The 25803-nt window shown below is 38.3% G+C and overlaps 1 protein-coding gene across 7 annotated transcripts in view; it reads left to right on the forward strand.

Annotated features, from left to right (window-relative positions):
• Window positions 1-901: 901 nt before the first annotated feature.
• ndst2a (N-deacetylase/N-sulfotransferase (heparan glucosaminyl) 2a) overlaps window positions 902-25803 on the forward strand; it is a 118047-nt gene continuing 93145 nt past the window's right edge. For all 7 annotated transcript variants that reach the window (XM_084093805.1, XM_084093804.1, XM_084093807.1 and 4 more), the window contains exon 1: window positions 902-1039. The gene's annotated coding sequence lies outside the window, so the exon portion shown is untranslated. The remainder of the gene's footprint in view (window positions 1040-25803) is intronic.

Genomic DNA, 25803 nt, shown 5'->3' on the forward strand with positions numbered 1-25803 from the left:
CATTTCTTGTTATCAATGTTGAAAGCAGTAGTGCTGCTTTACATTGTCGTGAAAACTGTAACACATTTTTCTAGGATTCTTTGAAGAACGGCATTTATTTGAAATAGAAATATTTTGCAAAACTATAAATGTTTTTACTAACTTGATTAATTAAATGCGTTCTTGCTGAATATTTTTATTATACAAAAAAAAAAAAAATCTTACTTTGTTTATATCGATAAAGATACGAATACGTTTAATTGGAAGTGTCAGATATGCACCTCGAATTTGATTAGCAGGGAATCAACGGTTTTAATCGCCTGGGGGCGCTAGAAGGTTAAATATTGACACTTTTATTTTGTTGTGTATCGGTGATTCCGATTCTTTTATAAATGGGCTGATATATAAAAGCTTTGCTTATTCAATCACGCAAGTAGTTTTGGTGCCAAATGAAACTTTTTGATGATTTGTCTTAATGATAAACAAATATAATGATGCTTGTAGAATACAGTGTTTCAAACCACTTTACTGAAAGTTCAGGTGAATGTATTTAAAAAACAAATGTGTCAAGATAATGCGCGATAATCTCACACCGGTCCTTGTTTGTACCCCTAACGTTACCTGAAAAAATCTGTTCGGAGGTGCACTTTGTTGGAAACAAGTCTCTCAAATTTGATTACAGTACGGGGGTTTTAATTCACTGTAATTATTTCTTAAAATGTTTTAACCAGTATATATTGCTCTAAGCACTCTAAAATTCCAGTTAAAAGATTTTAACACCCAACTTAAGCTTCACTTGTGTCAATACTTACAGATAATGTCATGCGAAATTGTGAGTTTCTGCAGGTTTCCCCCCCCCATCTGACGGACTGATTTGGTTTGTTCCAGAGTTTTCGGTAGGTAGAGCGTCTCGAGCCAACAGCAGCATCATAGCTGAGTGAAGATGGCGGTTCTGAGAGTGATGCTGTCAACGAGAGTTTGAGTTCACCTCTCATTTTTTAAACTTGTTAAAACCTTTGAGGATCGCTTACGGATAGCTGTATAAAAAAAAACTGTATCGGTGAGTCATGTTTTGTGTTTTCTTCCAAACAAGTGCAGTTTTGCCTCTTCGGAACTGAAGAAATGCTACGGCTAGCCGCGCTAACCTCGTTCTGAAGAAAATCAGAGAAGCGCCTTATCAATGTTCTTATTTTAAACTCCTTTTAGTTTGCACAAACACGGCTTTATCTTCAAAACAATGACATTCAGCCCTCTCAAAGCTTTGCTGTTTGTATAAAAACTGCGTTTAGTCATAGAAGAGATTATTTGAACCGCGGCGTAGTTTCTAGTTTAGTGGAAGTTTCGTGTAGTCAGTGATTTTCATCTATACGACCAGAAAGTGTTTAAATAATTATTAGAATCATTAAACATAAGCAACCTAGAGCTTTCCTGTTTGTTTACACAGGATTAATGTGCATTAACAGTGTGAGCGTGTGTAAGTTTGAGTTGCAGAGCAGCTGGGACAAAAGCAAAGCGGGATGCTTGTTGCTTTTAAATGCATGTTTTTCTGTAGGACTTTATGGGCAGATTGAGTCTACATTGGTACCTTAACGCAGTCCATTGGAAAATCTGAGCAGCTCTGCCATGGAGACTCGTTTTGGGCAGTAATGAATTTTGCATGGGCTTCACTCAATGCTCAGTTCTCTTTTATAACGTTAGATGAGTCAAGAAGAATATCTCATGTGTCAGCCTGTAGTGTACAGCTGTGTTCCTGTCGAAAATCTCTTTAAAATGATAATTCAGTGCGTGCTACTCTAGCTGAAAGTTAGAAGAATAATGCTCTTGGATTTAGTATTTCAAAATGTAGCCTAACGTTAGGTGTTTTTAGTAAATTGTCTGCATGTATGCAGGGTTGTTTGAATGTTTTTGACCATCTTTTGATCTTGCGTTAAGAAAATATATTTTTGTGGGTTGTTGACCCATAACGTGTCCATTGACATTATCAAGATTTTTAATTAAAAGATTCTTATGTACAAGATAATGTGCATATCTTAAAATCCATATAAGTACGTGTCAGTTTTTCAAAATAACCCTAGTACGTTTTAGCATACTAGACATACGTTTATATGTGTGTGTGTGTGTGTGTGTGTGTATATATATGTATGTATGTACAGTGAGGAAAATAAGTATTTGAACACCCTGCTATTTTGCAAGTTCTCCCACTTAGAAATCATGGAGGGGTCTGAAATTGTCATCGTAGGTGCATGTCCACTGTGAGAGACATAATCAAAAAAAAAAAATCCAGAAATCACAATGTATGATTTTTTAACTATTTATTTGTATGATACAGCTGCAAATAAGTATTTGAACACCTGAGAAAATCAATGTTAATATTTGGTACAGTAGCCTTTGTTTGCAATTACAGAGGTCAAACGTTTCCTGTAGTTTTTCACCAGGTTTGCACACACTGCAGGAGGGATTTTGGCCCACTCTTCCACACAGATCTTCTCTAGATCAGTCAGGTTTCTGGTCTGTCACTGAGAAACACGGAGTTTGAGCTCCCTCCAAAGATTCTCTATTGGGTTTAGGTCTGGAGACTGGCTAGGCCACGCCAGAACCTTGATATGCTTCTTACAGAGCCACTCCTTGGTTATCCTGGCTGTGTGCTTCGGGTCATTGTCATGTTGGAAGACCCAGCCCCGACCCATCTTCAATGCTCTAACTGAGGGAAGGAGGTTGTTCCCCAAAATCTCGCAATACATGGCCCCGGTCATCCTCTCCTTAATACAGTGCAGTCGCCCTGTCCCATGTGCAGAAAAACACCCCCAAAGCATGATGCTACCACCCCCATGCTTCACAGTAGGGATGGTGTTCTTGGGATGGTACTCATCATTCTTCTTCCTCCAAACACGTTTAGTGGAATTATGACCAAAAAGTTCTATTTTGGTCTCATCTGACCACACGACTTTCTCCCATGATTTCTCTGGATCATCCAAATGGTCATTGGCAAACTTAAGACGGGCCTTGACATGTGCTGGTTTAAGCAGGGGAACCTTCCGTGCCATGCATGATTTCAAACCATGACGTCTTAGTGTATTACCAACAGTAACCTTGGAAACGGTGGTCCCAGCTCTTTTCAGGTCATTGACCAGCTCCTCCCATGTAGTTCTGGGCTGATTTCTCACCTTTCTTAGGATCATTGAGACCCCACGAGGTGAGATCTTGCATGGAGCCCCAGTCCGAGGGAGATTGACAGTCATGTTTAGCTTCTTCCATTTTCTAATGATTGCTCCAACAGTGGACCTTTTTTCACCAAGCTGCTTGGCAATTTCCCCGTAGCCCTTTCCAGCCTTGTGGAGGTGTACAATTTTGTCTCTAGTGTCTTTGGACAGCTCTTTGGTCTTGGCCATGTTAGTAGTTGGATTCTTACTGATTGTATGGGGTGGACAGGTGTCTTTATGCAGCTAACGACCTCAAACAGGTGCATCTAATTTAGGATAATAAATGGAGTGGAGGTGGACATTTTAAAGGCAGACTAACAGGTCTTTGAGGGTCAGAATTCTAGCTGATAGACAGGTGTTCAAATACTTATTTGCAGCTGTATCATACAAATAAATAGTTAAAAAATCATATATTGTGATTTCTGGATTTTTTTGTTTAGATTATGTCTCTCACAGTGGACATGCACCTACGATGACAATTTCAGACCCCTCCATGATTTCCAAGTGGGAGAACTTGCAAAATAGCAGGGTGTTCAAATACTTATTTTCCTCACTGTATACACACACATATATACACACACACATATATACACACACACACACACACACACACACATATATATATATAATATATATACATATACATGTATGTATGTGTTTGTATTTAAATATATAATGTGTGTGTGTATATATATATATATATATATATATATATATATATATATATATATATATATATATATATATATATATATATATATATATATATATATACACTGCGTTTAGAAACACACATATAAAAACACTGAAGTTATTGTATCATGTATTCTGCTATTTGAATATTGAATTATGAAAAAAGGATGTTCAAATAAATTTTAGCTTTGTCAAATGTTTAACAATCGTTGAAATTGGATAACGAATGAAATTTATCTCAGTACCTTAAGTGATTCAGTGATACTTGATTCATAGCTTTCAAAGTTAACAAGCTCCTTGGCTTGTCCTTTTTTGCCCTCAAGAAATTTGGAGACATTTTCATGAATGAGCATAAAATCATTTTCTTCATCCTGAGGCAATGTTGTAAATATTGGTATGAAGACTCACAGATCAAGTAGTGTGATAAGTGTAAAATCAAGATTATTTTTTTTAAGCCATTATATCTCTTGAGCTGTTCTTTTCTTCTCCTGATTTAAAACGAGACAAATACATGCCCATAACTCATTTGGCTCTGTCCCCAAGTCCATGACCCAATTAGCATTGAATTGTGAGTTAAAGATGAGTTTGGTTCTGTCCCAAGAACATTATAAATGTCTGAGATAATTTGCAAATGAGTGTTGGGCCTGGGGTGGCTCTCATGCTGAGAGTTTTTGGGTGTTATGGTTAAAAAAAAAAAATCGTTGAAAGTGGGACAAGACTTGGATTATGTTTCAAGCCGGTGAAGAACCCAGAATCCCATTAGATTAATGACTTCAAATGACCAGGCTCTTTTCTTTCGCCTCATCTCCCTAAAGCTAGTATTAATTTCGCTGCTGTATCTTAATTGCATGCCTATAGTATTACTCGCTCACTGGTTGTTTAAGATGACCTTTGGAAAGGCTGGTTAACTGAACTTACAACGTAACTTTATAATCATATGAACGCTTTTGTCATGTCAATTTTAGATAAAAGCCTTGTTGTATCCATGAAATGCACTTTTTATTTGCATTGATAATGCAAAAGTGCTTTTGCTGCAGTGCAGTCCACTGAGTCTACTGTCACTTTCCACTAAAGAACAGAAAATTGGGGATCTGTTTTTTTTTTTTTTTTTTAGTCCGTTTAATCTTCAGGGAGCTGAGTCAGGTCTTGTGCAGCGCTGGGAGATCAGACAGGGATGTAGGGAATTCTACAGCTTGATCGAGTCGTGCAATGAAGGAAGCACTCGAGGAATGCTTGAGGAGATGAAGGGCTCTTCTCCAAACCAATGGTCTTGAGGATTCCAGGACTAAAAATAGCAATAACACCACCAGTAATAATATGAATCCAGAATTGGCTGTAAGTGTTAAAAGAAGAGTTTCAACGAATGAACATGACTGAGGCCGCTGGATCACTCAGTTTTTCTCAACATACAAGCTACCATGACATTTACTGGCAGTCTCTTGTTGTCAAGTTGGTGTGTTTGAAAAACTTTGGTTGTAGCTTTGATCGGGCCAACCGATTGTAGCCCTGAGAACAAGCCCAGAGTGGTGCACTGAAATGGTCGGCTTCGTGTACCCATGCAGAGCTTCTTTTAGCCCTCACTTCACTGAGAGGCAGAGGCGAACAGGCGGTCATCCTGTATTCCTCTAGTTTTTAACAGCAGATCAGTATGCTGAGTCTAAATGGCTCTTGTTATTAATAAAATGGGATGCTGCAGGGATCGCTGCATGGCAGAGGTCAAGAGGTGCAAGTATTAATGGCATGCTAGTTTAATATCAGATCAGTTCTGAGCTGATTGCCAGCCCAGCAGAGATATTTGAATCCTTCATGTGCAAGCCTGTGGGGCTTCAATTAGCTTTGTATTATCTTCACAGGTTGTGGCATTGAAGAGAGCAATCTTTTTTTTATTTAGTAGATGATGAATTATGAATGGTTATAATTTAAGAGTGGGAGTTTTCACCGGTGTAGACTCGGATAAGTGATAACACTGAAGCCTATTAAGAATTATTTTAGGGTGTACTCACGCTAGGCACGGTTGACTTGTACCGTGCCCTGGCGCGATTGTTAGCTTGATCAGACCTTTTGTCCAAGGCTGTGTTTTCAGGCTAAAGGTTTTCTGAGTACTTTCTCTTCATCTGTTTGCAGACCTCTCAAAAAGAGTTGCATGATCCCCCCCCCCCCCCCCCCCCATGTATTTTTGTTTATCTGCAATTTGCCAGTAAATCTCACCTGGTTCGAACCCCATTAGATGGATTCTTTCTACATGCCACAAGATATTATGTCTGTTTCTAACTTGATCTATCTCTCCACACAGCTGTGGATTACAAAAAATTGCATTGCTTTTTTGACTGTTTATTTTATTCTTGAAGTTCCTCCAGGGATAAGATTGGCTGTGACTAATTGCATAGCCATGCAGGGTAAGCACAGTTCTCTTCTCCTGAATGTAAGCCTCATTCTCCTGGTGCTGATTCATAGGTGAGGTGGGTGTGTGGCATTTCATTTAAACTTGATAATCAGAAAGACCCTTCTGAATTGCTTGTGCTGGACAAACATGATCAAGCTGCTCTTCTGGAGAGAAGCCTTTGTCAGAGAGGTGATGTCCAAACGGTCCGTCTCTGGTGGCTATATCACTGCTAGAAAACATTATAGTGTGTGATGTATTGTCATTTTTTTTATGTTAAAATACTTTCTCCTAGGGTTTTTCTTTGGATTAAAATTGTCTCTGGTGATAGCTTGCATACATACATGAGTTGGTTTATTTACATAATTATTACATATTGCATTATGTTTTTAGGATATCTGAGATATTAATGATCATGACATGACGTGATGGACAAGTATGGTAACCCATAGTCTGAATTTGTCCTCTGCATTTAACCCATCCTAGTTAGTTCACACATTAGGAGCAGTGAGTTGCATTAAAATATAGAAAATATACGTGAATTAGTCTTTTTTATGTACATTTAAAACGGCTTAATAATCTAAAGAATCTTTTTCCCACTATAAAATGTATATAGTGCTTTTTACAATACAGAATGTTTCAATACAGCTTTACCGTAATAAACAGGAAAATAACAATCAATGATGCAAACTTGAGTCAAATTCAGCTATAAGCAACTTTAAAGAAGAAAATGGTGTCGTTATTCAGCTCAAGTCAGTTCGATGTTGCAAAATTCGCCAGCAAGGTCAAGTTTTCGCCCTCTGTTTTTAACGTCAGTCTTTCCAGCTGTTTGACTTTCTCTATTTAGGGCTTAAAAGTAGAACATTCACAGAAGTCAAATGGGGTGCACAGGTTTAGCAGTTTGCACTGTGCTATCCAGCGGGCTCGCTCAAGTGATCCATCCTGTGCCATGCTGCTATCCAATCTTATCACACATCTGAGGAAAAAAAACATAGGGAGGGGGAAAGTGTCACTACCTGTAGCACTTCCATCCATCTGACTGTCAGCATTGTATTTTGTGGCTTTAACACCACTAAGCAGTATTATTTTTTTTATTTACTTGCTGTGGAATATATTGTGAATATTCAAACTAATACCGTAACAAATAATCTGTTACTTGCATATGTATCATCGTCTCCACTAGAGTCCCATCTGAAATGCATGCTGATGAAAGTCTGCCGCAGACCAGTATTAATCAGTCTACACAGACGCAAGGGGTGGGGAGTGCACCTCTAGAATGCTTTTACCCCTTAGGATAAAGAAATGGTAGATTGATTCAATTATCTGTAAATGAGAGATCAAAGGACCCAGAAAAACAACATTTTTGAAGTAGCAGCGGAAGATTAGTTGTTCTAATCTCTTCAGGGTTTTTCTGCCTTCCATCAAGAGCTCTTGTACACGGGGGTTTCTACAAAGAGCAGTGCTTCTACTCTTTCAAAATGAAACATCTCGCTCACTTCAGTCTTCATGCTTAGCTTGAAGAGGAAGTCTGTTTGTCCATCTTTTTAATGAAAGGCTTCTTTAAAGCAAAATATATTTTTTTCCTTTGTATTTGACATCTGTTGTTCTGTTTGTAAAAGGATTTCAAAAGGTATTTTTGTCCATGTTTACCTAAATAGAAGCGTCTTGATACATTGGCTGCGATTATTTACTACCAAGAACACCAAGGCATTGAACATTCTTAATGTACTGCCTCAATCATTGAGTTTGGGCAATCAAGCAATAGCTGATCTGAACTTGTCGCTTCAATTCAAGGTCAGGTATTCCTCTGAGGTGGCTTTTTAAACATTTCATTGTAATAGATGGAGAGATTGAACTCAGGGAGGCAGCTGCATTGACACATTTGATATTTCAAATAACTGTGTGTGTCTTTGTAGTTGTGCATTTAACCTCCAAATCTTGATCTTTGCCCTTTTTTTTCTGCGTTAGTGTCTGTTAGGGCTAGGGGTGTAATGGTTCTCGGTAAAAAATGTAACCATACTGTTCTCCATAGGGATGCACCGATGCATCGGCTGAACATCGGTAACGGGCGATATTTGCCTCGTTAACTGCCATCGGGAAATGACATTCGCCGATGTCACATGGGCGTCAGTTTGGTTTGAAATGTGCTGGGGACAGAGACGCATTCGGAAGTGCATTTTCAGAAGTGCTGGGTACAATGACGCATTCATTTTTTTTCTCTTTCGCGCAGGTTATGTTTTGAAAGACGATGTCCTGCAGCTCAGGCACGGCCCCACTTTTCAACAGGCCCACCCAAAACTTAAAATAAAAAATAAAATAAAAAACAAAAAAAACTTTTACTATATTCTAATTTTGTCAATAATTATAAAAAAAATCGCCAATAAGCTCATAATTTGTGCTAAAATAGTGTAGTTTTAAAAACCATTTAAAAAAACTGGTTATATTTTGATGTTTCTGCGCAAGTTCAGCAGACAGTGAGGTTCGGGTTTGTTCCGATCAGAGCTCGTGAGTGGAGAGCGCGTTTCTGAATATTCCGCTCCGCTCGTTCATTCCGCAGGGTCGCTCGACTAGTAGGCTAGTTGTTCATTTAAGTCATTCGTGGACAAATCGCCCCTTTATATTAATTTAATTACTTATATAGGCTACAGGATAATGAGCGTTTATGTAATATAGCCGCACTCAAGCGCACAACCGCACGCATAAAGCTTGCCACAAAGAACCGGTAAAAGTAATGATTATGAATGCGTCTAAATGTGTCTAAATACGCTGTGAATGTGAATGTGCATTATACGCTGAGTTTCGGTTCATTAATGAGACGAACTCCAGTTCACTCGCCGGTGCCTCCATGTCGTGATTCTGCTATATTTAATTCTTATTTATTAAATCCAGGCAATTGGTTCATGAAACATTGATTAAAATTAAGATATAATTAATTCAAAACGAAATTCAATTTAAGGAAAGGCAGCTGTTCTGTTTGAGGTCTCTGTGAAAGTTTTAATGCAGTCTTTTTAGTGCCGCTTTCAGATCGCTCACGTCCGTAACAGAGAACTGACACGTTGTTTTTTCCCTCATAAATGCGAACACGAAAAATAAAATGAATATTATAATGTTTTTTTGTTGGGTCAGACAATGATTACCAAATTTCTCTCTCATATTGCTCCTCATAACCACTGAAAAAGAACTTGTCATAAATAAGGTTATAACTAATGTCAACCAGAAAGTGACATTAAAGGTTGTTTTTGTTTCATAAATTGGTCTGATTGAATTTGTGCTCATTCTAGGATAGTGTGATCAAGAGCCGAAAGACTTGTATGTTTCCGTGGCACAAAAGAAGGAATACATAGCAAAAAGAAAAAACATCGGCATCAGCATCGGCCATCGGCCAAGTTGTTATGTTAAACATCGGTATCGGTATTGGCCCAGACTTTCCCAATCGGTGCATCCTTAGTTCTCCACCCACGGTTCGGGACGCACTTGCAACAGCGATAATATAAAAAAAGAAGGTGGGGGTAGGAGGTTGCTATAGAATGCTAAGATGTGTACAATAACAATTTTCTGAAAAAATAACATTACGATGTCCATAAATCAATTTCAATAGTACTTTGGGTTCAATTTGCCATTTAATGAGATCTACTGTACTAATTGTTAGTGCCGAGAATTTTCACGTGAATAAATCCATAGGTCCGCGAATGTAATTTGTGCGCTTTCATGGGCTAGTGGTATTACTTTTGCCAAGCCTGTCAGCGGTTCTGGGTTCTAAGCCGCAAAAAAAAGTTTTTTTTTTTCTCATCAAAACCATTGCACCATTGCATATGCATTTTGTTTTGTGATTTCACTGAATAGAGTCTCTCTGCAACAGCGATAGATTGAAGCGCGCGTCTGTGTGAAGACTGTGCGTGAGCCACAAGAGAACACTGTATCCATGCCACTGATAGCAGCAGCAACGATCACCATCTCCCTTGCAAAATGGAACGCATCGCAATGCATCACAATTTCACAATTGGAACATGATTGAAACTTCTCTTCACTTTCGTCTTGTACAGGAAATAACTCTTTCAGCATTTAAGCTCGTTCATGACCCACTTATTTATTAACCATACCCACACAATTTTTTTATTTGAATTCGAATGCAATTAAACAATAAAAAATAAAATTTTTATTTTTTAAATGTTTAAATTTTAATTCAATTATAGTTTATTATTCATTTAGCATTCACATTTCTGTCACAATTTTTCCAAATCATTGTATTTCCGTCACGAACCTCCAGTGGGAAACCCCGACATAATATCAAGATTCACTTTGATTTTGGACTCTTGAGGCTCATGACAGGTTGAGGTCATCTCTCGTCTGTGAATAAGGGTAATGTTATTTAGTCTTCTTCCAAAAAGTAACACAATCCCATGGCTTATTTTCCTCCTTTTTTCAACCGAGTTTGTATGCCTGCTGACGGCTTCATGTTCCACACTTTATTTCTGTAAGGCTTCATTTGATTGCGGTTAATGTTTCAAGAGTTAAATCAATTGCTGTGCACTTTTCCTGACTGCTGAGATACAGACTGTTATTACTCAGACTTCGCACACACTCAGCAATTTGGGATGCTCCCCTTTTAAAGTGATACTTATGTCTATAGGCTCATCAAAGGAAAAAAATCGATAAGCGTTTGCTGTTGCTTTACTTTTTCAGAAGAGCATGAATCCTTGGGAGATAAAGTACTGTGGTTGTTTCACAATATATTTTCTTGAGTTCCCATGGCTAAATAAAAGCACCAGGTTGCATTTAGGTTGAGTGTATTTTGGTTAGTGTTTTACTTTTATTGAATTGTTTGTTGTAGCAGTTTACTCTTGCATTGTCTAGACTGATTTCCTTTAATTTTTCTAGAGAAGTGCAGTGCACAACCTTGAGTTTGGCTTCCAAATACCTAAAGCATTTCTGAGAATAACTCTAAAATGGGAATCTTGCTGAATACTGGAAGTATCCTTCAGGTACTATTGAAACTATACTGTGTAGGAGTACGTGTACCCCTAATGGTTTTTTCTTCTTTCTTTTTTTGGGCCACAAAAAAAAAGAAAAAAGAGGCACACTTAGGTTTTCACATTTGTTTTAAGGGTGCATTGTTGTTAAATCAACATGCATATCGTCTCTATCAGGTGGAAATCCTGTTTGTCCAAAACTGCTACTTTTCTCGAAAAATAAATTAACTTGTCCTGCATGGTTTTTTTTTATCTCAAAATGACAGCGCCCATTGACTTCCATTATATGAATCACAGAGGACCAAGGTTTCAGCTAAAAATCTTTTTTACTCTTCTATTGAAGAAAGTCACCTACATATTGGATGGTCATCTTGGAGTAAATTAACAGCAATTTGTTTTATTTTTTGGGTAAACTATCCCTTTAAGGCCAGTTTGGCCTGTAATAGAGCAAAAAAAAAAAAATCGTAATTGCTGCAATGTATGTTATGAGAAAATTAAAGTGCTTTTTGAACTGAAGCTGACACAGCATCCTAAAAAGTTAGTACAACGATTTTTTTTTTCTTTTTTTTGTGCAACAATGAGAAGAAATGCAAGAACATGTCCATGTGAACTAGGGGTGGGAATCTTTAGGCACCATCCGTTCCGATTCTGGGAGTCACAATCCAATTAAATAATTACAGGTTTAAAAAAATAAATTAATACAATTATATGTTAAGATTTTAAATAAGCAAGTAGCCTAGTAAATAAAGAGGAACAACGAAACATTACAAGCAATAAACAAAGAGTGCTTTCAGTATTTAAGAGTATCTGAATGTTTTCCATTTAAGAGCAGTGAGTGATGTTTCTCTTTCTCAGCTTTACTGTTGTTGTATTATTGTATACTGATGACATCACAGACAGCAGGGGATCTACTAAGCTGCATTCACAGTCAAACAGATCTCTTTTGAAATATAAGATGTGGTTTGTCATGTCAGTTTAATCTCTAAGACATAACTGACTGTTTACATTCATTTTGCGTCATAAAAGCATTTTGAGATGAATGAATGTGAATGGTAGTAAACTTTTTCTCACTTCCTCTATTGACATGGATGGAAAACAAAAAACTCTCAAGCAGTCATTAACAATGTAAAATGTTAAAGTTTTATCACACAAAGCAAGAGTGTAGGTGAACAGGGTCTCAGCACAATGTTCTGAATTCAGTCTGTGTTAATGTGCATTTTCGAATATTTGCGATCAGACTGTAATAGCTATTTGCTTTGTTTAGCAAATGCTAGTTTTCCGAACTGACTTGCACCACAACAATTGTAGGGACAGTCCACCTGGAGCAATCTCGTGTTAATTGATTTTCTCAAAGGCATAATGTGGCAGTGGAGTGAGTTTTTAATCTCTGTAATGACACCATTAAATGTTGCGTCAGATATTAAAGAACATTTTGTTATACAACTTGGCAACAGTGCCTTAGTTATCCCAACTGACAGTTTTCTGCAAAAAAAAAAGAAAAAGAATGTTTAAAGAGAGGTGGTAACCTGTGCTGAAATGAGTTTTATGATATGAGGAGTTTCATGACACTAAGCTACCACAGGCTGCAATCACTGTATGTGACAGAAAAATAATTCAGATATTTTGAAGGAATTGCAGCATGATCCCACACAGTAAACAGGATGGCCTGGTTTTGTTTTGGTTTTAGTTTTAACAACAACAAAACTGTTGATAGTTATTTATGAGAAATTGAGCAGTTTTCCAGTCTGGCTTAGCTAGGGCTGAAACTAGGGCTGCACGATTATGACAAATCATATTTGTCGATTATTCCCTTGAAATTGTAATTGCGATTATTAATTACGATTATCACAATTTACACTGAATGATGTTTTGAATGGCTTTATATCATTGATTGATGTAACTGCATACCATATTGTTAAATAAATTTTGTTTAAAAAAAATGCATGGTATTATTATAGGGGCTTTCAAACTGGGTAGTTCTAGGAACTAGCCACCAGGGTGGCTCCCATTCTCCGTCTTCATTAGTTTAGGATCTGTTTAACAGTCCTGTCTAAAATCTTATTAGAACTGTTAATCAAAGTAGACGGTATATGAAAAAGTATTCGCGTTTGCCGTGTGGTTGATGCCCAATGTCGCTAGCTGAGCAGAAATCATAACCATGTTTAGCTTGGTCCCCTCAAAGTTGCGTTGGATTTTCTCCTTAGTGTAAAGGTTGAGAGGTCCATCTATCACTGTTTTTCATGTTCGTAGAGTTACTTTCTGGAGTAAATCATATAGGAAGGCTGTGTACATGACTTTTTAAAAATGGCGTGTGCTGGTGTTTCGCGCGTGTTCGACCAATCAGCGTACACATCTTGCATCACTGGTAGTTCCTCTTGTGCTGGGCTCTCTGAAGTAGTCATGATTCGCCTCTCACAATGTAACATGCTCTAAACACACCTCTTACTGTGCGTTCACACCGCCGCCGACTTGAGCTTCCAAAGTTACCGGAAGTCATTCATTTTCAATGGAAGCTGGCTTCTCTCAGCTGCACGGAGCGTCAAATTCCTCGGCGTCGCGTTTTGGGCGTTTTGAGCGTTTTGAGCGTCAATCTGAAAGTTGAGAGAAGCTCAACTTTATGGTAATGAGCTATGACGCGGTTCAGCGGCAAGCAGCGGCAAAACGCCAGCAACCAATCGGAATATAGACGTCCTTCGCGCTGGCTGATTCCGGAGAAACATACGATGTAAACTTTCGTTCCTACCAAAACATTAGTTCCGAGAAAAAAATATTAATTGCAGAGTCTAACCATCATAGAGTGAAAGTGTATCATTTGCATGTGTTTTAAAGTCCTGTCAGCTTGACAGGGCATAAGAACGAGCAGAGAGAGAGAACCCCGGCCGCGCGCGCACACTTACCCGAGCGCTGTCTTGAATGCAAGACTCTTGCTCTCTCTCTCCCTCGCGCATATTAATCAAAATCAATTGATACGATGGTGTCGAAAAAAAACTCTCCAGGGATGAAATGTTTTCTGTGTTGAAAAATCTTGCGCGATATCCTAAATTGCCGAATGCATTGTTTTTTCTGTTTACATTTCATGGTGTGACACTTCTCTTCTCCCATGATCGAACACAGAATGCTGCTACGTCAGAGCGGCCAAAGCGTCAACAAGCTTCCCCGTACTTTTTGACAAGCGTCTTTGACTGGGCGGCCAGAGCTTCTTTGCAGCTCAAGTCGGCGGCGGTGTGAACGTACAGTTAAGCATGCAGAATAATGCGATTTAACTTTTTTGTAATCACGGCACATTTTTGTAATCATGATTACGTAATCGTGGCACATAAAGTAACAAACTGCCTACTTCGTTATTTGGAATTTGACTGAATGTCAAGGGAACATATGCGTTAAGAACAGGTGGCTTACCTCCTTAAGACCAAGATAATTTTGAATGGTAATTGCTTACAGAACACACACAGACGACTGTAAAACGCTTGGATTACTGTCAGTCTTTTATACAGTTTTTTTTCAGTTGCTGTACTCAGAAAAGTGCGAATACATCTGTTGACTTAATTTAGCCTCATTAGTGACAGACTGCTAGCAAACACTGTTGTCATTAGCGTCATACTCCCAAATCTTTGAGACACGGCTCTGTGTTAACATGTTTGTTTAGGAGCACTCATGCCCCCCCCAAGTGTAATTATTTTTATGGGCACAGTTTTTAATTGAATTAAATTGTCACAAAAAAAACCAAGAAATTCTTCATGCATGACACAAGATATTTGTCTTGACAGAAATTTGTAATATTTTACTTTGCAGGCATCCCTGGATTGCAGCCCTGACTGATCGTGTTATTATGAGTATCTGATAAAATAAATAAACTTCATAACTTTCATTTGTTATTCACAAGACCCTTACATAATGCTTCATTATGTTACACCAGTAGTTTGTGACTGTTATACGAGTATTAATGTATAAAATCTTAATCAAACAAACGTTCATGTCGTTCATAAATATTGTGACCTGACCCGTGATCTGCATTATATAATGTAGGGATGTGCGAGACTGTTCGCTGCTAGTCGACTTGGAAATACTAGTCGTTTACTTTTCTTTCTTTTTTTTGGCCTTCAGGTTATTAAAAAAAAAAGTGCTGTTTGGCCACACAGGGCTGTCTAGTGTACTGGTAACCTGTTAGAGCCCCATGTTGTTGTCAAGCAAATTCATATGTTTTGTCAGTGTACAGCTGCCCTGCTGGGCCGGTGATGAAATTTGGAGGTCCTTCCATAGCCAATGACAGAGCACATCCTCTGAGACTCCATTCTACCTCAGGTGTCTGGGCCGAGCAAAATAGCTGGCATGACTCAGTGTGACCGAGTGACTCAGTGAGTGTACTTGCTGTTGAAACATTTTTGAGAATGTTGCGTGTCGTTTTTTTCTTTCACTGCTTGTTTCCTTCAGAGCTGTGTTTGCTTCTGTTTAGGTACAGCATCTCTGTTTTTCTTCTTCTCTGTCCTTTAGTCCCCTCTATGCTTTTCTTTCTATGTCCATCTCTGTTCTTCTCTCTGGTATTCCTGTTTTGTAGTGCGTGTCCTAGCAGAGCCTTTCGGCTGATCGGGCTTTGTTTCAGACTGAATGAGCGCAGTGTGGAGGCAGGCTGGCAGATAAACAGCAGGATCTGCAACAAGCAGTCACAGCTCGCTCTCCCACTTATGCTCTCTCTCCGTCTCGCTCTCTTTCTCCCTCGCAGGGCTCCACAGGAGGGAGAAAAGCGTGATGAGCTTCTCTGTTTACTGGCCTCTTCCTCTCTGTTGAGCTGCATGCATGTTTTATTACACTGCCTTCAGGAGCACAAAAACAAGCATTTGTGTGCAAGAATTAGCCTCTCCTCTGAGAAAATCTTCCACCGTTTTTGTGTCCCTCCGCTCTGCGTGCGTAATTTAGACACCGCAGGTTTTTCATTTCCCTTTTCGTCTGTTTTGGTATTTAAGCCAATGCCGACTCATGCCCAGCTCATAGTCTTTTGGTAATACGATTGTATTTTGTGCCCCACATGGAAATCATTTGGAAGGAGTTCTGCTTCTTGGTCTGGATCATCACCAAACACAAGCAGAAATTCCAGTTGGCAGATGGATGAGCTGAGAGATGCTTTTAGCCAATGACAAGATACTGTCTCAATGCCTCTTGGCAGAATAAACTGCTCAACTTCTGTTGCATTGCAAATGAAGAGAAGCACTCGTAACATGCTTTACTGTTTAAGATCCTTATCGTTCAAAGATGAAACCTTTGCTCTTTACCCCGTTTTGGCATGATTCATGTTTTTGTGCTATAAAAAGATAACGAGGGTAGATGTATTGTGCCCTTTATGGCTCAGCTTGTTAAAGTCTACCAGAAATGGCACTCGTTATGCATTTTACTTGCGTAATGTGACTTGTTTCAGAAAAAATGGTAATAAGACTTGATTTTTATCCACTGTGAAATGACTGTAAAAAGTGGCCTGTACATGGTTAGAGGTTGAAAAATGAAAGTGATTGTTAATGTCAGCAGAACAGAAAAGTCAGAGGTGGAGCAAGTTTGGTGGAGTTTTTTTTGTCTTTGGAATAACATTTAGGGTATGATGTTCACTTCAAGTTTCACTTATTGGGTCTCATTCATTAAGCATGTGTATGCACAAATTTGTGCGTGAAATGTGCGTACGAACGATTTTAAGAACAAATCATGATTCATCAAAGGTTTCATAATAAAATGTATTCTAAATTTTAACCAAAAAAAAATTAGGAACCACTGAAACCACACGTACGCAAAAAGCACCTACTCTGTACGGACTTATAATCGTGTTAAGTTAGGCTATTTTATTCTAACATGACTATAATTATATTTAAATATGTCACATTAATTGTAGGGCTGCCCTCGACTAAAGATTTTTCTTGTCGACTAGTAGTCGTTCAAGTGATTAGTCGACAAATAGCACGTGTAAGCCATATAAATCATAAAAATTAGCCTTTTAATTGCCTATAATACATAGCCTAATCATTGCTCAAGCGCATATGGCTTGCCACAGCGCACCGGCAAAAGTAATGATTATGAATGTGTCTTGAAAAAAAATCAGCAAGGAGAACGTCTAAACATTTTAATAATTTTTGGTAATGTCTTCGGTTGCAGAGATTAAGTCGTCGATGCTGACTCGTCATATCTGCAGTAGTAGACGCGTACGGTGGCCGAGAGAGCTCAACACGCTGCAACTGAAGAAAACATACAAATAGAAAAAACACCTGCAAATTAAGAAAACATCTTCATCAGTTTTAACACACGTGTGCTCCAAATACTCACAACACAACCAAACACAGAAACGCGCTGCAAAAGTTCACAACACAACTAAACACAGAAACGCACTGCAAATAGCACAGACCACGACGGAAATGTTTCCAGGGGACCCCAATAAGTGACGAACCTGACGGGGATATGCTTATTGCTCAATGTCTACTTTTTCTTTTGTGTAATGGCTGTGATGTGAATATGGGACTGACGAACAGAACCTGAGATGTTCCTTCATTCCCAACACAGGGACTCAGTAGCTATGTTTCCATCACCCTGTTTTTATACACATTTTGAAGTATCGCATCAGAAACGAGAGATGGAAGCTTTTTTTCGAAAAAAAAAAAGAAAAAGAAAAACCTGAATTAGCAAAAAAGTTTTTACACTCGCTTGAGGTGGTTTTTGACTTTAATGCAAATAATGGGAGATGGAAATCCTGACATTAAACCCACGTGACTGATAGGTTTCCTCATGATGGGAATTACGGCTCTTTTTAGGGAACCGAACCAGATACTTTGACTCGCCTCAGTAATAAGAGTAGCCTATACATTTGCGTGTGTTACTCATCTTGTTTTCTGACCTGATATTAAGGATGTAAGACTGGAAAAACTGGAAGAACTGGAAGAGAGAGCAGCTCTCTTAGAGAACAAAGGAAATTAACATTTGAACTTCCCTTGTGCACTAGCGAGACGAAAGTCTCACCTCTGAATAATCTTAATCTATATTTCTTCCCCTCATCCCTCACCCTTTCTCTCATGCTAAGATCACCTGAATTCACCCAAGAATATATATATAGTTTAATGTGAATGATTATCATTGAGTATTATACATGTTTAGTATCATTTGAATTGTCTCAGGGCGACTGGTACAAAGGTCTCATTTCCAAATAAGTAAAACAAAAGGTAATAAGGTTTTTAAGAGTTTATAGATAACTGGCACACAAAGGAAGGTGGTCTCTAGACAAATGGTCTCCTACCCCCAAAAGGTGTCAACTCTGAATGTAAATTCCCATTGTTAGCAGATGTTAATTAGAAAATACATATGAGAAAATGTATTGCATTTAATCAGAAATACTTTGCCACGAGAAAAGACAGTAACAAGTAGAGACCTTCCCCGCTGGTCAGATGCCGGACTTTGGGCCGATCGAGTGCGAGTTTACAAGGATGATCTTTTCGCCACACTGCTCGACCACACGCACTCCATGCAGTGACTGAATATTATGTTAATGTGTATAGCCTACTGTATGTTCATGCGATAAATCGAGAGTGGCGCTGGTAATGTCATCACACGTGATCGCACGCACATACACATCAAAATAACATTCAGTTAGTGACTACTTGATGTGTGGCTGAGCAGTGTAGCAAAAGGATACTCTTATTATTCTGTTTTGTATTAATATACTAAAAGGGAAAACGGCTCTCAGACTGGAACCGACTCTCACCGTTCATTTAAAGGGATACTTCACCGCTGGAAACATAAATGTGTATTTAAATTGGGTCATTTATGTAGTAGAAATGTGAAATTATTTTAGAAGTTGGTGCCTTTTAGACTGAGAAAAGCCAGAAAATGTTATTTTTGGCTCAACAACTCTCAGAATGCACTTGCTTCACTGCCCTACGAGGCCACGCCTACCGGTTACAGAGGGCAGTATCGGAAGAAATGATACAACTAGGCTACTAGTTGACTCAACTGAAAAGATGGCATTTTATCGTGAGTCTCCGTGACGAGTTAGTCCGCCCCAGCTCGAGTCTGCCCGGGCTCTTCGGACATGTCCAGCCGGGATTTCGAGATCGCCCAAAATGTCCGGGATTCGGCTTCTGCTTTCTACAGTCACCATTCATTATGTTTACATTATTTGACACTGACACGTATGTGCCAGCTTTGCAGGTCATGCATTCTGCTTCACACGGATCCCGAACGAGATGAAAACACAGGAATTTTCTTAGCAATGCTAAAACGCACATCAACCGATCACTTGTTTAGCCTAGCGTTCATGTAAACACTACATTCAGATTCACCAATCGGAATGAATTCAGTCCACAGAGCAAGAGCTTGTTAGCTTAGCTTCATAAAAAAGATGGCTGACACTGTTTGTACATTCTGTGATTGAGATCCCACCCCCTATGGGCGGGTTGAAAACATGCGTAACTAGCTCCTACTACTGGCTGTAGTTTTTAGCCTCTGGCCAAAAAAGCCTCCGATGGCGCAAAATGACGATTTTTGCATCATCTGAGGTTTTTTTCCAGACAAAAAATACATAAATCTATCGTCTCAGGGGGACATGAGGGAGGGAAGCACGGTAATTCGAAAATACTACAGGTTTTCTACTGATACAAAGCTTATTGCTAATCGGTGAAGTATCCCTTTAAAGGAGTCGACAACCTGATGGAAACGCACCTAATTCACATTTGTTTTGTTTTTTTGTGAACTTGGAAAAGATTCGCTTCACATTTGGATGGAAACCCAGCTAGTGTTGGCACTTTTGCTCCTCCATTTAAGCACACTTAATTAGTGCCATGTAAACAAATGGGACTTGCTGGTCTCCTATAGAAAAGAGTGCTCATTGAACAGAGTCTAATTTGTGTGTATTGTGTGCAGTGCACATAGTGAGGTGAGTGGGGACTACGTTTCAGACTCGGGGCTTTTTTGGCATGATTTACATTTACAGATTGTGCACCTGTAGAGACTGCTGTTCTCTGATGTTGAGAGTTGAATCATAGATTTCCAAGTTTAATGAGCTCTTGTATTAATGAGCAGAGCACTGTATTATTGCAGATTCAAGGCTGTGGAGAGTGACAATAGGAAAAATCATGTTTTTTGTGCCATGTGGTCTTCATGAAACTTGTCTTCATTTGATTTGCATCATACCTGTTTAATATTTGATTGATGGTGTATTTGTGCTGTTTAGTCATCAGATGTCACCTGCTTTCATTTGGATTGATTAAGATCATGATCATTAATCCCTTAATCCTAGATGTTTAAATTGCACATAATCTGGCACGCATTTTGCTTACACGCTACCACAAACAGGGTTGTGCCAAGTGCTTTGAAAATGTTCCAAGAACCAATTATGAGAGAGAATAATTCAATGTGCTAATCGTTTGACAAATTCATTTATTTTTTAAATCACAAAGCATGGGATTTGATTGAGGAAAATGTTTTGTTTTTGCTCTAACATTGACAAGTCTCATCACTGTGGTTAGCTTGGGCTGTTTCCTTTCTACAATCCCTGCCAAACCTGAGAAGATTCACTTCTTTGAAATGAAACTGATTTCTACATGCCCATCCGAAAATAAAAACCAAATGAGTGTTGAATGCCATAACAAATAAATACAAACTCAGGAATCACGTTTTCTAAAGTAATTAATATTTTTCTTGAGGCACACGTTTGTTTGTTTGTTTTTGAATTTAACAATACTTACCCAGAGAACTACATAATTATTTAATTATTCAAGTCCTCAGTGACAGAAGTTGCATTCATGATCTTGAATGCCCTCATCGCATAAGTGGCGATTTCCAGGACAGGTAGCTAGAACAGATGTAGCATGCTCAAGTACAACACTTTTTGGGAAAAACAGTACAAGAAAACTTCAAAGATTCTTTATATATGTCTTTTATAATGTCACAGAAGATCAAGCCAGTAAGCACCGTTGACTGTAGTGAAAGTGAGTGTTGTTCTGAGCAATATAATCTTATGAAGCGTCTCTTATTTTAATGGGTTGCTGCTCCTGACCATTTAACTATGGAAACTCATGTACTTCCAGAGTCTCTTCATTTCACATCTCACGCTGTAATTGTGAGAAATTCAGTCTCATGTGTGTTTTCTATATATATGTATATAGGATTGTTTAAGGAGTTGTTTAACTTTTCCCACACGTCTCTGAGCTTAATGTACTCGCTCGACCAGGCTGTAGCAGCAGAATTCATGGCTTTTCTAAAAAGTTGAGAATTGATCATGCTTGTGTTTAAGATCTCATTTAAATTGTCAAGCTTATTGCTGTGTGAAAATGTTGTGCATGACCCATTCAAACTAGCATGTGTTTTTGAGACCATACTAGGACAAAATCTCTTTTTCTCCCTCTGTATCTCAACTCCAGCAGGCTGCATTGTTCGGGATGAAGGAAAGCTTCGGATGCATGGACCATCAAAACATTAATCCTCCATATTGGAGTGTCGTGTAGTGTCAGTGGTACCAAATGGTTCTTTTGTCACTTCTTATTGCTTATTGTGGGATCAGTCAGTCGCTGGCCGTCCTTTTACCCAGCAGGGTGCCGTCCTGGCAAGCACTCCTCTTTCTCGAATCCAAGCCCTTAGCGCTTGCTGTTTTGAGGCGTCATTGTTTAAAGATTTTGGTAATCTTTCGTAAAGATACATTTTATATTAGAAATAACCCTTCCCTATCCTAAAGTCACTCCCTCTCTCTCAGTTCAGAGTTCATCTATGTTTGCAGGCCAACCCGTGGACGTCTGTGCAACTGTCACAGACATGACACGAAGGTAGAGGTGTGACATCATTCTGTTTGTGTAGCCAACCATTTATACATCAGCCTGGGCATCTTGAATAATTAAGAGTAGAGTGCGAAGTCTTGTTCTAAGAACAGTAAGGAACGGTTACTGTTATATTTCCACTTAAGCTTGGTTCGGCATGGCACAATTAAAAACCGTTCTCGGCCCGAACGAGAAATTGTAAAAAAAATAAAAATAATAAATGTAAGTTTTAAACTTGTTCATCAAAGAATCCTGAAAAAATTTACAGTATCATGGTTTCCACAAACATATTTAGCAGCACAACTGTTGGTTAACATTAATATTAATAACATTTTTTTTCTTGAAGCAAATCAGCATTGAAGACTGGAGTAATGGCTGCTGAAAATTCAGCTTTGCCATCATAGGAATATATTACATTTTAAAATATTGAAATGGAAAACAGTCATCTAAAATTGTAATAATATTTTACAATATTGCTGTTTTACTGTATTTTTGATCAAATAAATTTAGCCTGTGTAAGCATAAGAGGCTTCTTTTTTTGCTAACAATAAGATGTTCCCTTCAAATGGGAGTTACCATCATTAGTTTAAAACAAACTAATGCCTTGATTTGTTTTAAACTAATTATGGTACCTCCGTTTGAAGGGTAAATCATCTTATTTTAAGCCGTTTCAGAGAAAAAACAAACAACTATGTGTTGAATGTCATCAAAAGACAGAGAAATTTTTAGTTTTACTTATTTATTTTTTGCTGTGTCACCCAGCCCTAGTAGCTAGCCATCTTTTGATTTTGAACTTTAAAGAAAGAGACCTTGCAAATTAAAGTGCACAATCCAAACAAACATTCATATATATGCTTAATTTTGTTGAGGTCACTGCATGCATAATATAAGATGAACGTATGCAGAAACATACAAGCTTATTCAGAGCCTTCTGAGGTCACAGTCTTGAAGTTGTGTACTGTACTGTGCTCTGGAAATATTAAAATCAGCAGGGCCGTTTGAGATACAAGTTCTCATGCTACTAATTGTTGATGGCCAGACACTGCAAGGAAAATATTTTTTTCCACCATCTCCTTCTGTCGGCTCTCAGTAGGAAGTCCGTCTGTTCTGGCCTTTATGCCAGCAGGTGTGTGTGTGTGTGTGTGTGTGTGTGTGTGTGTGTGTGTGTGTGTGTGTGTGTGTGTTGTTATACTGCAGAGAATAATGGTGTTCTATTGAATTCATCATCTGTTCTTTTACACATTTCATTTGAGGAAAATAAGCTTAGAAAGGTGGCACTGGTTGTCAAAGGGAAACATAAGGGCCCTCCTCCTGTTGTGAGTCACACACATGGGGTCTGTCACAAATCGCTCCATCCAATCTGCCTCCCTGCTTTTAACTTTGTTTTTCAGCTTACAGGGCTTTTCCATTCAGTCTTTTTCATTTTCAGTATATATGAATCTATATATATATCTGTATATTGGGGGGGGGGGTTGATTTAAAGCGGTTTACCGCTATACCGCGGGAATTTCTTGCTTTTCAACCGCGGTAAGAAAAAATCCATACCGTCCCAGCCCTATAATCAACACTCAAATAGCTAAAACTGAGTTGTACATTTAAATTGCACATAAGACAGTTTTTATATCAACTTTTTAATTATAGAATTGTTTCTACTCCAGTAGAAACAATGTCAACAAGGTCACGGTGAATACGGTTAAAACGTGCCATCAGAGAAGCGCTTAAACGTCTGTTTTGGTCACTGATTTTAGGCCGAACCAGAAAATAGCTGTTTCAGCCAAAAAAATGTTTGGTAGCCGAACTTTTGGTGCATTTTGCTTGTAAATGTCTCCTTGTATCCGTTTATTAAATTATTTGATACATTTTCATTGCATCACTGAAGTTCTTTATGCACTCCTAAATTTTTCAAAGAAGCTGCACGTCTTATACTTGCTGAAAAAATGTAAGTGTCAAGCCTTGTCTTTGAGTAATCAGCAAAATGATGCATGGATTTAGGGTCCAAACAAAGTGTCAGGTGTGTGGCAGAATGCTACTCCACTTTAAATTTGAGGATAATATAGTTGTTTCTCAGAGTAACTGAAGCAGAATTTCTAGTTAACTTTCTAAAGGCGCAATCGCTTGTTTGCTAAGGGGTCAAAATTCTTGTTTTTCCTGGGTCAAAATTGGTCTTCGGTGGTGGCCGATGGACACTGTCATCCTTGATTTCCCTCTTTTTTTTTGATTTTACCACTGGTTTGATTTGTTTACATTAGTTAATGTATTAAGCTAACTAACATGAACCATGAGCAATAGATTTGTTACTGTATTCATCTTTGTTAATCTTAGTTAATAAAAATACAGTTGTTCATTGTTTGTTCATGTTACTTCACAGTGCATTAGGCTAATGTTAACAAATACAACTTTTGATTTCAATAATGTAGGCTAATAATAAATGGCGAAATTAACATTAATAAAGATTAATAAATGCTGTAGAAGTGCAGTTTATTAATAGTTAATGTTAACTAATGTAGTTAATAAATGGAATCTTATTGTAAAGTGTTACCGATTTGTAATACACGGATTCAGACGTCTCGTGAATTCAGTGTTGGACAGATGAGTTGTTTTAACCATTCATTAAATGGAATCGGTTCAAAGGAGTCATTAGTTTGCGAATTGGACGTGTCATTAGCGGACCACGGCACGCGTTGTGATTTTTTTTTTTTTTTTTTTTTTTTTTTTTTTTTGCCCGGCAGTTTAGGACATCGCACAAGATTTGTGTCAACACAGAAAACATTTAATCACTGGATAGGTTTTTTTTTTTGTTTATTCAAAGTGTTTTTTATTTCAGCTCAATGTGCGGAACGCTTTTCAGAGAAGATAAGGCAACGTTTTTTTTTAGCACAATTCACACCCAGAAGAAACTAACAAGAAGAAATGTTTAATTTGGAAAAAGATTGCTACGACAGTTAACAGCGTTAATCCGACCGTTGAGCGTTAAAGACGTACAGAAAAGATACAAAAACATGGTACAAGATGCCAAAAAAGAAATATTTAAGAGGAAATATTCCCTTCTCATAGCTCTCTCCATAACGTCGTCAGCAAACCACAAATTATGAGCCATTTTCCCTTTTCTTTTGGTTGTTTGTAATGTAACTGATTGTTACTGCTGGTTGCCAAGGTAACAGAGTCTTAGACCTCAGTTAGCCTGGGGGTAAGGTGTCAAATTTTTTTGGTCTAAACAAGTCAGTTTTTATTTTTGTGAAACAGTCTAACTTGCATTAGACTAGTCTATGAGCAAATTTTAGATTTGTCTAACACTATAGACCGGTCTAAAATAGCTTTGTGAAACCGGCCCCGGGGCTCTCTCTCTGCTCGTTCTTTCCTTAACATGCACCCTATCGCAAGCGCAATCATCTACATCACTCACCGATCAAATAAGTCTTTGGCAGCCGGGAGAGACGGAGAGCAGGGAAAGGAAATGCAGCTGAACGAATACGCTACGTGTTTTAAATGGCGTTAAAAATGATAAATGAATAATGAAACGCAATATGTGGCGGCCGGTGTTGATTCTGTGGCGCACCGCCACGAATTAGTCTATGTGTGGGAAACACTGGCATGTCTGTATTTCAGCTGTAGGCACAAGATATCTTTGTGGAGCACAAAAATAATGTATTGCCTCTGTTAGCCTTTGTATGCGAGTCTATGAATTTCAACTCTTCTTGAATTAAATATGTCATGAATGAATCATTTACACAGAAGATTTCTTCAGTTCCATACTGAAACAAAATCTATGGATATGCAGTTAAAATGCATTCAATTCATTTAGGTCTGGT

The sequence above is a fragment of the Abramis brama genome, assembly GCF_963993115.1.
Source record: "Abramis brama genome assembly, chromosome: 19".
NCBI lineage: Eukaryota > Metazoa > Chordata > Actinopteri > Cypriniformes > Leuciscidae > Abramis > Abramis brama.